A 10,094-nucleotide genomic window follows, 5' to 3' on the forward strand; every position below is an offset into this window, starting at 1 on the left:
GCTCAAGTGAGCTTAAGGGTATGCGACTGTAGCGGCCTTCAAGGGTATGCAGATGCTGGTTTTAGATGAAGGGAGATTTTGCTGCTGTGATCATGAATCCAATCCCACACAGATGTGTTTACGTTGAGTCTGAGACATCAGCACTAGTCGTTTGAGAGTCTTCAACGCAAGCCATCTAGGAGCGTTTTTTAATGTTATAGCCAGCCGTTATCAAAATAGAGCCCTCACTTCACATAGTTCTGCTGGCCGTCTTCACCTTGCGTATTCGAGCACCTGTGGGACTCAAAATTACGGGACAGACGAGATTCAAACGCATTTGAAAGCTTTGGAAGAGACCAAAAATAGACATAAGTCAAGAAGGCAACCATCAAGTTTTTTGGAAACCGCTGAGCCGCCTTTTCTTCTGATGCTTGTAAGAGAGCTAGAGACGACAAATTTACCGGGCAAGTAGGCATGTATGTGAACTCACTTGCATCAAATCCTGAGAGCCCTAGGCTATGCCTCTCGTGTCGAATCAGACCCAGCAAGGTCAAACTCCAGATCGATGTCCGAAGTGATCTTATCGGACCTCATACAGCTCCCTCTAACATAAACGCCTCTTCTGAGCAAAAGGTCACTGGCGCTCAATTCAGGTCAGTGACCCTATTTGACCTTCATGGGGTGACGATGACCAAAGACCTGCGGGGCTGAAAGGATGATCGGGGTTGTCGTAGATCAATGACCTCATCTGACCTTCATGAAGTCCACGAAAGTTGTCTGTTGACGTATTTGGAATAATGCAATTTTAAATGAGCGTCAAGAGTTCATGCAATTGCTTGCAGCCATACCAGGTATTGACGCGGCTACACGGCGCCATTTAGGAGTTATTCCGGAAAAAACCTTCGGGGGCGGAGGTTCAAATGACCCCCTCCCTCCTCCCTCAACCAAGCGCGTGTTAAGAACACGTCAAGTCAGGTCCGGATAGACCGGCTAATTGGGTACAGCTTTTCTTTCCTTGTGGGCAACATGATCTGCGGTGACCACTGGTGACTGCGTCTTTAAACAGTGGATGGAAAATGCGTTAACATGGTGCAACAAAAATTGTGGAAAAATCGGTTTGATTCTTATGAACTGACTTCGCATGAGCTTTGCCGGCAGCGTAGTGTGCTTTTGGTTCGTATGGATGACCTAATTGACCTGCAGTCAAACCAGGTGGTGCATGACAAGGAACAAACCTGAACGGGAAAGGAACCGGGAGTTATCTGTGAAAACAAACATCCAGGCGAGTGTTTTTTGGCGTCATAGCTACGTAGCTTCATGTATCATTAATTCATTTTTGCTGAAATATTTTAAATTTACCAGCTGACAGGCGCTGCCAGCTTGATTCAATAACCAGGAACTACCCGGAAGTCATTCAAGATGTTCGGAGAGAGAGGAGCTCGTTTCCCCAACCGCAGAAAGTCCCTGCTTAATGATCTTTTATCCTTCATCCTGGGGTTTATCCATGTTTTCAAGTACTTAGCCTCCTATATACAAATGGCAAAATTCAAAATCACAGCCATCATAGGTAACCCCACCATTTTGACAGCCTTCTGCTGCGCTATAGACTCATGATCGCTGATCTCGACTCCCAGGGCAAACCCGACTCCCTGATCTCGACTCCAATTCCAAGATTGGATTTTCCTGACCACCTGATTATGCTCCGGACCGTAAACAATGCCCGAAATTAGCGACGTTCAGTGACTCTTAGAGTCACGGGCACCCTTTCAGTCGACAAGCGCCCAGCTTTAATGGGGTTAAGTGGTTCGTTGCGCTGCCAAGAAGGTGCCAAAAGAGGCCGCATCACACTGTTGTTAGTATTTCTGAGCCAAAACCAAGTCAGCAGATATCTTATGCCGTGGAGGGTTTTGTGTGTCTTCCACTAGCACACTTTTTATCAAATAAGGCTGTTATTTTATATATTAGGCATAGCTTTACAGTAGCTGCAACGATCGTCCGCTTCCTTCTAGCTTCACCGACAGACATACACGCTTTGCGGGAGCGTCCACAGATATGTTCTCGATAAACTGTTCAAAAGTGCCGCGGTCTGCCACTGCAACATTTGCTGATCAGTTTGTGCACGCTCGTTGGGAGTTGATTAACTGGGAGACGTTTGCCAAAAGGTGTCAGATTAGCCATATACCCTCAACATATCTTCCTGAGTGTTGTAGGGTCACAGTTGCCTGACATCTCCATACTACCTTCGTAAATGCAGGTGACTAACCGTCGTTTCTCTCGTCTTTCAATGCGACCATTTTAGCTTGAGCGGTCACGGACTGATGAAACGTTCCGCCGGTGATAAGCAAGCAGCCGGCACGCTATACTGCAAGACAATGGCGATGTTGTTCTAAAGCTGACTCGCACACCCGTGTGTATTCGTCTTTAAGATTAAAACATGCATCTTTTTAATTAATAGGATCTTTCACTTGAGGCATTTGCTTATTAGTGACCACTTGCTTGGATCATAAGGCGCAATGGAAGGTTCCGCGAAGAAGCATCCGCGTTTGATGACTTTAACCAGACTGAATACTAATTAACTGGATGGAACAAGATTCAGTGGCGCCCGAAGCAGGCTAAGAACGAAGCCGCCCGGGACACAGCGAGTTGTGTATATCCTTCCCCACTGATAAGTATGAATATCGTCAATATTTCTGCCATCGGTACTTGCTGGTATTCCGCTACCCACGGCGCGTGCCACGCCCGCCGCCGTTGACGCCAGTCGGCGGCAGCCGGGCAGACGGGCAGTTAGACCAGCACCGCTGGGCTACAGCGGTACCGTCTGTTCCATCAGCGGAGGGCGGTTTGGTCCGCCCTCCTGGACTGCAGCGATGCCGTCTGTTCGGACAGCGGTGGGCAGTTTGGCTCCCACTCCTGGGCTGCAGCGATGCCGTCTGTTCGGACAGCGGCGGACAGTTTGGCTCACACTCCTGGGCTGCAGCGATGCCATCTGTTCGGACAGCGGCGGGTGGTTTGGTCCGCGTTCCTGGGCTGCAGAGGTGCCGTCTGTCCGGACAGCGGCGGCCGCCTCGTTAGCGGTCGTGATCACCGGTTCGCAACGAGGCGATGCTCACGGCTGGCTGCGATCCGGCTCCGGCCGTCAGAGCAGCTCCCATCCCCGGCACCATGACTGGCAGGATGGGATGCAATGTGCAACGACCGCTGATACGACCGCAGATAGACTGGGTCAGCCCGGAACAGCTAACAAGCTGTGTGGTTCTCAGATGAAACAAAACTGTTATACCTGAAGCTTTTTACGCTTGCACACAAATTTGAGCATCTAGCCAATACAGAAATGTCAATATGTGGTGCCATGATGCGCTGTTAACTTTCTATGTTACCTGAAGATGTTTTTAGTGTAAAATCTGGCTCCAGAATTACAACATAATGAAAGCGTAAACTTATAATGATAAACGAATAGACTATGAGCTGACATTCATAAACTTTAAACTTGCTCAATTCCTATAAAAAGAGCTGGACATATGCTGCCTTCGGTGATATCGGTATTTCAAGCCATTCATCAAAATCTCCTCTACCTAGTTCCATATAGAGGCAGCTCCCTTAACTCCTTCTGCGCGCAGTAATTTTTACACAAATCATATCCAACGGGTCAACTTCGCAGCCATAATCTGGAGCTACTGGAGTCAGTTTAGTCTTCTCGGGGCTCAAAATAATAACGGCAGCGTTTTGACACATTGACTTTGAAAGCGTGGAGCTAATGGCACACTCAATAGAGAAAAAGGACGGGAGAGCACCTGTGACAATGACAAATGTCAGACAATCGACACATCACCTTAATGTATTTCGGCACCCGTCTAGAGTATGTGAGCCGCTTGTGTGTCAGGGACGGATGTGGCAATGACCAGTTCAGCGGGTAAATTTTATCGTCAGTTAAGGCTTGGCAATTTACTCGTGATACTTGTTTGCAACAAGCAAAAACCCTCAAGGCAGTGCTAACTAATAATTTTACAGAAAATCCGGGTTGAAAAAGCAGCTTGAATACGCTCATAGTCGAGGTTATACCGACGGCTTATTAGGTCTCAGTGACTCAATCCCAAAAGCGCGACCATTGCTAGTCTGGTATGTTACGCAGGAGGTGGTGAGAACGCATCAGTGCGTTGTTTGTCCTTGCTGTTAGATGCATAAATGTAAAATACGGAGGCTAGTTTATTCATCGCAGAAAGTCCTCCGTCAACACATTTTGCGCCAGCGTGCACCACTCAGTTATCAAAGGAAGCACGACGCCACTTCTCATCTACCGGACTCTAGAACTCTTATCTGTTGTCAGATATGTGCAAAACGCATATCTGACATATGCAAAACACATTACTGCATGCTAATTTATTCGGCCATCCGACTTCCCTGGCAGCGTTTTTGTGCATGCTTAAATGCCCCTAAAATGTTATCATTGTCGGTCCATGGCAACACGATGCAAGATTATATGGCTGGAGATTACATGGCAAAAGGTTGTAAACAAAGGTAATGTATCAAAAGACCACACCGGATAAATATCAGCATTGCAAAACATCGCAGTGTATGAAGATTGAATGGACACCTTGGATGGCAAGATTGTGCGTGAAAAGTCCCTATTGGATGAGGATGATAATGTAAACATATTGTGCGGGATAACGACCGTGCAGAGTAAAGGTCGCGATAAAGGCAAAAGTCAACGTGTGACCGATCGTGCGGGATAACGGTCGCGCAGCCAGCCTCATCTTCTAAGAACGAGGAAGGCCATCTACCGAGTATAATTTTTAGTCCGAAAAAGTAGGAAAAGGCATCATAGTTGTTAAGACATTGCGGCATTCATTGCTCTAAACTCATACGTAGAGTGTTGTCGACATCCGCAGTAGGTCACGGGCGAGCAAGGCTTGTTCATCAGGCGTTAATAATGATGAAACTGTAACGTTGTACATAGTTCACAGTACGGTTTGACTCTGGGCATAATCTAGTCGAACCAGGCTGGCCACACTTTTGTTTTTATTCTGTCTAATTATGGTTTGGTTTGATCCATTCGTGTTCATTTCTTTGACTGGTTCGGAGATGTAGAACTAGTGGGCCAAGCAAGAAGTGGTATAGCACCGCAGCCCGTTAGCCCAGAGGCGGCGGCTGGCCGCCAGGGCCGCCGCCCTACGGGAGGCTGCATTGCAGGCCCTCGAGCGGATCTGACAGCCAGAGCGAGTTTGCGGCGGGTGGCCGCTGTGCAGTCTCGACGTTGGGCACGCGGCGCCCTCGAAAGTATCTGACATCAGGGGGACGCCGCGGCGGATGGCCGCTGTGCAATCTCGACGCGGGGCACGCGGCGCCCTCGAGCGGGACTGACAGTCAGAGCGAGTCCGCGACGGGTGGCCGCTGTGCAGTCTCGACGCGGGGCACGCGGCGCCCTCGAGCGGATCTGACAGTCAGAGCGAGTCCGCGACGGGTGGCCGCTGTGCAGTCTCGACGCGGGGCACTCGGCGATGCAGGCTCAAACGCGCCGATGCTGGTCAAGGGGGCGGGGACATTTGTTTTATATGTGCGTAGTCAGTGACTTGGAAAGGTGCAGGTAGTATGTTAAAGATCCTAAACAACAGCGTTCATGTGACCTTAACAGCTGACAGCCACGAATTGACATGCAGTGGCGCGCCTCGTGCTATTCGCTGGCATGCGCCTCCTGTTTGTTATCCAGGCACAGCGTGACAGCAAGCTCAAGCAATCTATACAGCTTGTATAGGCCGCAGACAGCCTCCAATCATTTGTGGCCGCATAAACATAAAAACAGACAGATGGATGTGCACGAATGAATAAAAACTGAGCCCGAAGGAATTACGTTCCTTTGCATGTTATGAATGATCTCAGCAGGGTAAGATGTGTCATGAATTACACCAGAGTGAGGGAGGATTTCAATACTTCCAAAGCCTAGAGACAGATTCAGCCACTGGTAAACGAAGCACTTTAATAGTTCCCGGTGAATTAAAGCACACATTTAAAATGACGACCGAATTAAATGCGTCTAAAGTGTCGTGTTTCAGGGCATGGAGTGTTGATATGCTCGTCAAACACACAGTATTATATGTCGGGAAAAATCGCTTGCTTACAGGTATTCGTTGTTGGGATTTCCAGTTATCTGAGTTACTCTGTTATTCACACTTGCAAGGGTCGACCAGGCTTTCAACATAAATATAATCGATCACATTACCACGGCTGGAGTAAATTTGGATCCATGCTGTAAGAAATGCTTTCAAGTCAACCATCTTACGCCAGCTTTTGCCCGTTCGCCAATGGTACAATAGCCCTCCTGCTCTGTTCCGAGCCAGCCGGTACCGTGGCACTGTATGGCCACAGGTGGCCTGCCGCGGTCACCCCCATCGCACGTAATAACCGGTGAGCTCCCGCGCAACGAATGGTCCGTAGCGGACCCTCGCCACAGCTGCTCCCCAGGAGACACTGGCTAAGTCTGGTCCAATCACGCCACTCAAATTTGACGGCAATCGGTCTTGAATGGACGCCGATCATAGCCGGCCTTCTATGAGCACTATGTTCACAACTGGCTCCCTCCCCTCCCCCCCACCCCCCACCCTCCCTTTCCACAGTGGATGCTGTTCACAGCTAGTGGAGATCTTTATGGATTGGGTAAGTCCATGGATACTCATATGGAATGGAGAACGGGCCGGGCTGGACACAGCTTTTGAGAAAGTCACGGGTACGGGGTGTAGACAAAACGTTTACGAAATTTGGGGTAGATGCTTAAAAGAATGCTACGGAATGTTACGTACGTATGCGTTACTTCCAATCACGATCACAGCCAGCCACAAGCACACTACTTTGTGTTAAGGAGTGCGAACCAGAGGTTAAAGGGTGGGCACAGCTGATAACAAATGGATTGGAGGGTGGAATGGACACGGTCCCATAGACAACGTGTGAATTGGCCAAAGGAAATCCCCTCCGTGAAGACATCGGAGAGCTAATTCACCATGGTCCAGCCGGTTGGCTATCCACATATTCAGTGATCACTGTCGGCTTACCAAACTCAGACGCACTTACGCTGCAACTGCTCCGGCTCCGGTGGACCCACGCACGCTGCGACTGCTCCGGCTCCGGTGGACCCACGCACGCTGCGACTGCTCCGGCTCCGGTGGACCCACGCACGCTGCGACTGCTCCGGCTCCGGTGGACCCACGCACGTTGCGACTGCTCCGGCTTCCGGTGGACCCACGCGCGCTGCGACTGCTCCGGCTCCAATGAACCCACGCACGCTGCGACTGCTCCGGCTCCGGTGGACCCACGCACGCTGCAAACTGCTCCGGCTCCGGTGGAACCCACGCGCGCTGCAACTGCTCCGGCTCCGGTGGACCCACGCACGCTGCGACTGCTCCGGCTCCGGTGGACCCACGCGCGCTGCGACTGCTCCGGCTTCGGTGGACCCACACACGCTGCAATTGCTCCGATCCCGGTGGCCGCTCGGCGCACTGCCACTGCCGCGTCTCAGCCTGCCAATGGTAGGCGATGTTCCGCTGCGGCAGGCGACTGCAGCGCCATCTGTGGCGGCCGGGTCGGGACCGCCCAGAGTGGACTGACGTTCCCGCAGGCTATACTGAGGTCGTAAACCCAAGTCTTATGCCTCATTGGGCATCGGCTGAGTTCGGTGTCCTGAGATGGAACCACCCCGCCCGATACACCGTGACCAGCGCAACGCCCCTCCCCCACACTCCAACCCCGCAGGCCGGCGGCCCACGGGCCAGGCCGGCAGCCTGGTCTCGTCCGACCCAGACGGCGCCAGCAGGTCGGACGGGCAAAAGGCGGGCATTTTGTGCTTGGTTTGAGATCATTTTCTGCTATTATGTCGCATTCATGTGAGCGGCGCGCTTAAAATAAAGATGAAAACGCCGAGCATGATGGGAAGAAAATGCATGAAAATCGTCAAATAAAGGAAGGTGGTATTTTAATCGAGTGGTCCGCTGGGAATTTCAGCTCATAAAATGATGATACACGACTTCCGTTCATGTGCGCGGTAACTGTGGAACGGTTGATGATGCTAGTTAGCACTTTCGCATGGTACGCATCGGTGTTCACTACACCGTTTGCACCCACAGACTGCATGACCGCAGGCTGTCATGATACTGACCTAGATGACCCCATTGAACTCCGACATGAGCTTCACATTACATCATGTAGCGGTATGCATCAAAGAAGTCGCCAGTGTTGTCAGGAACATTACATTGCTGCAGTGTTGTCAGGAACATTACATTACATTGCTGCAACACTACCTTCAATATGAGGCAGGACGTCCTTTGTGGTCCTTAACGTCGTTAAACAAATCTTTACGCCACACCCCCCAAGGCTCTAAACTCCCATCTTGTGACGAAATGCACAACACATTGGAAACTTGGCCGTTCTCCACAGCTGAGGCGCACGTATAGCCACACCAGTACTCCATCTGTCACGGCCAACTGCTGTTGTAAAACGCAAACATGGAACCAAACGGCCATTTCAACAATAAAGCTAGACACAAATAGAAGGGTCTCTGAGTTCGCGGGCTCGGACGCTCTCTCAGAATTGGCAAATGTCATGCAGTGCGGCAGGGTATTCTTTTTCGAGTTGTAAAAATGTGACGTTCATAAAGTTGAATAAATCCAATTTCATCGGCGTTTTATGGGTCGTCTGGACAGGCGTCGCCGACACGCTTCATATCAGAGAAGAGGCGGCAGATCCTAGGCCTTGACAGGGACCGCCGACACATCATACGTCCGAGAGACGGCAGATGCTGCGTCCGGAGATGGACCACCGCCACACCGCACGCCCAAGGAGAGACGATGGACCCTGTTTCTGGAGAGGGACCACCGCCACACCGCACGCCCAAGGAGAGACGATGGACCCCCCCCCCCCCCCCCTGCGTCTGGAGAGGGACCACCGCCACACCGCACGCCCAAGGAGAGACGATGGACCCTGTTTCTGGAGAGGGACCACTGCCACACCACACGCCCAGGGAGAGACGATGGACCCTGTTTCTGGAGAGGGACCACCGCCACACCGCACGCCCAAGGAGAGACGATAGACCCACCCTGCGTCTGGAGAGGGACCACCGCCACACCGCACGCCCAAGGAGAGACGATGGATCCTGTGTCTGGAGAGGGACCACCACCATCTCGCACGCCCAGGGAGAGGCGGCGGACCCTCTGTTTGGAAATGGACCGGCGCCACCTCGCACGCCCAAGAAGAGGCGGCGGATCTTCTGTCTGGAGAGCGACCACCGCCTCGCGAAATGATGCGCTCAGTGATGTTAGATTCGTGGGAGTTCTGTGTAAACCAAACACGCCAGAACGTTTATTCTGTTTCCACTTTTGTAGTCACCACGCTATATTAGCTTACGGGCCCGCGCTGGGTCCGGACTAAGTGCCCACTGACCTGGGCTGAGCCCAGACTAGATGTCAACCGCCCAGGGAGAGTGTTCAATGTCCACTAAGTGACCACTAACCTACGCTGGGCCCAGAATAGATGTCGACCGGCCGGGGAGAGTGTCCACTGTCCACTACGTGTCTACTAGCCTGGGCTGGGCACGGGGTCCTGACCAAATGTCCACTGGTCTGGGCTGGGCCCGGACTAAAGCTCGATTAATCTGGGCTGAACCCGCAATAAACGTCCACTGGTCTGGCCTGAGCCCAGAGTTGGGACAAAATATTCACTGGCCTGGGCCGGGCCTCGACCATATGTCCATTAGTCTGAGCTGGGCCGAGCTGGAGTTTGATGACCCCGCGGCGAGTACCTTGGTACAGTGCATCTTACCCGGAACACTAGACATCGTTTGAAAAGTTAAGGATTTTGTTCAGGGGCAAGCTCAGTAACGATGCATATCTAAGCAGCCAGGGAGTGTTTCCATCGACTTAGCTGCTCGCTTTTCTACCTGAATATTTGTAAAATTTACCCATTTTCACATCTTTCGGCAAAGATTAACGTTTTCCTTTCGTCTGCAAAGAATGCAAGAAATAGATCTCTAACAACGAAAAGACGAGTCCGGAAATCTCAGAAACGGGGGCGTCCCTCTGCATGCTTCCGGGGCGGCCTGAGCCCCCCCCCCCCCCCCCTCCTTCCCATTGATGTTG

This window comes from Pollicipes pollicipes, unplaced genomic scaffold, assembly GCF_011947565.3.
Source record: "Pollicipes pollicipes isolate AB1234 unplaced genomic scaffold, Ppol_2.1 Scaffold_4881;HRSCAF=5763_pilon_pilon_pilon, whole genome shotgun sequence".
In the NCBI taxonomy this organism is placed as follows: Eukaryota; Metazoa; Arthropoda; class Thecostraca; order Pollicipedomorpha; family Pollicipedidae; genus Pollicipes; species Pollicipes pollicipes.